The 2058-nt window shown below is 35.8% G+C and overlaps 1 non-coding gene across 1 annotated transcript; it reads left to right on the top strand.

Annotated features, from left to right (window-relative positions):
• The first annotated feature begins 397 nt into the window (after nucleotides 1-397).
• LOC133787489 (small nucleolar RNA R71) lies at nucleotides 398-501 on the top strand. The gene has a single exon (XR_009872508.1). It is a non-coding gene; the product is annotated as a small nucleolar RNA R71 (small nucleolar RNA).
• Nucleotides 502-2058: the final 1557 nt, after the last annotated feature.

Here is a 2058-nt window from a genome sequence, read left to right as displayed (position 1 = left end):
TTGATTCCCCACATAACTAACCGAAGTGGGATTCGAAGGACAACTTTCAAATGTGTACCCATCTCCACAATAAACCCAAGACACATGAACAACTTGTCCTATAGCAGCTGGTTGTACCATTCTCCCCAAACTTATGTTCTTGAGAAGGGTAGTCATTAAAGAAACTTGAGCGGTCAAAGCTGTCAATGCATTCACTTCAAGTATACTAGCTACTTTTTGACTTGTTCAGGCTCTAGCATTGGACCATTGGTAATAGTTGCTAGCAATCATTTCCAAAATCTCATAGGCTTCATTGTAGGACTTAGAGAGAATAGCCCCATTAGCTGAAGCATCCAACATTATGCGAGTGGAAGAATTGAGCCCATTATAGAATGTTTCCATTTGTATACAATGCGGAATCCCATGGTGTGGGCACTTCCTCAATAACTCTTTGAATCTCTCGCAAGCCTCACAAAAGGATTCATCTTCCAGCTGCTGAAAAGACATGATTTCATTGTGAATTTTGGAATATTTGGTAGAAGGAAAGTACTTCATCAAAAAAATTCAGCCAACTCATTCCATGCAGTCACCGAGTCCGGAGGAAGGGTGTTGAGCCAAGCTCTAGCTCGATCCCTCAAAGAGAAAGGGAACAACTTCAATCTTAGGGCCTTGTCACTCACTCCTTGTAGCTTGAAAGAATCGCTCAACTCCAAAAATGAACAAAGATGAAGATGAGGATCCTCAGTAGGCAGTCCACTAAATTGACCCACTGTCTGCAACATTTCGAACATCACGGGCTTTAACTTGAATTGGGGTGCTTGAATTTCAGGCCTAACAATGCCCGGATTGTGCTCATTGAACATGGTGGCAGCATACTCCCTTATGGCAGTCTCCCTATCATTAGCCATAGCAATCACGTTAGCGATATTATTAGCACCCTCAACTCCTTCAGCCTCTTCATCAATATTAAGGCGATTTTGAGCCCGTTGTTCCCTTAGTCTTCTTCTAATTGTTCGTTCAATCTCAGGGTCAATAGGAGCTAGTTCAATGTCTTCTTGCTCGTTCATACAATAGATCACATGAGAAAACACAAGAACAAGCAAACAAGGTCAGAACAACAAAGAAAAATTGCAAGTAATTGATATTACACAAATCTTCAATTCCAATCCCCGACAACAGTGACAAAAACTTGTTGTGAAAATTTTAATTGATTTACATACGCTAGTGCACGTAATCACACAAGTAGTACAGTGATAAGTAGATCGTCTCCATAGGGTTTGCAAAATAGAAATAAAATAGGCAAAACAATTACTAAACAACTTAAAGGTATTAGCAATCAAATGTGTTGTTTGTAAGCTAAACAAAATATTAAAAAGATGAAAATACTGAAATTAAAACTGAACTAAACAAAGTAATTTGAAAGAAATACATGGATTGTAAAATGGACTTGAATTATTAATTCCCCCTATGTCAATTATATTGAATAGATTGCGACAACAATATTTTTACAAAACTCCCAAGTTAACAAGAATTTAATAAAAACTCATAAAACTTTCCCAAATTCTATGATATTAATTCTTTTACCTAATTAAACATATTCCTATGTCAAATCAAATTTAAGAACACAAATTCAAGGTTCAATTCTCAAAAGTTACACAAGGAAAATAACACATCCCTATGTTACTTACTAACATAACCTAACATAGATTATGACTTGTGTCATCCAAGTTCTTTCCATTATATTTAATCCTTCCAATATCAAACATAATTAAACAATACTGCCAAGCACACTTGAATGAACAAGAGAGATTTCACTAAAATAAGGTGCAAGAAATTGCTACACCATAACATAGGGTTCATCAACAATTCAAGCCACACAAAAATTAGTTCATGGCTAATTTAAAGAGCATTAATCCAAATTTAATACATCCCATAAGTATTCAAAGTTCAAATCAAACTAGAAAATATGAAATGAAGTTTAGATACAAGAGAAAGAACAAATCCAATTGATGATTGAGCTTCTTTATGTGTTATCCTCCTCTTCTTCCTTGATTTCTCATTTTTCTTGCCCTCTTTCTT

Source organism: Humulus lupulus, chromosome 6 (genome assembly GCF_963169125.1).
Source record: "Humulus lupulus chromosome 6, drHumLupu1.1, whole genome shotgun sequence".
In the NCBI taxonomy this organism is placed as follows: Eukaryota; Viridiplantae; Streptophyta; class Magnoliopsida; order Rosales; family Cannabaceae; genus Humulus; species Humulus lupulus.
Note: the sequence above shows the minus strand (reverse complement) of the source record. Positions and strands in the feature narration are given on the sequence as shown.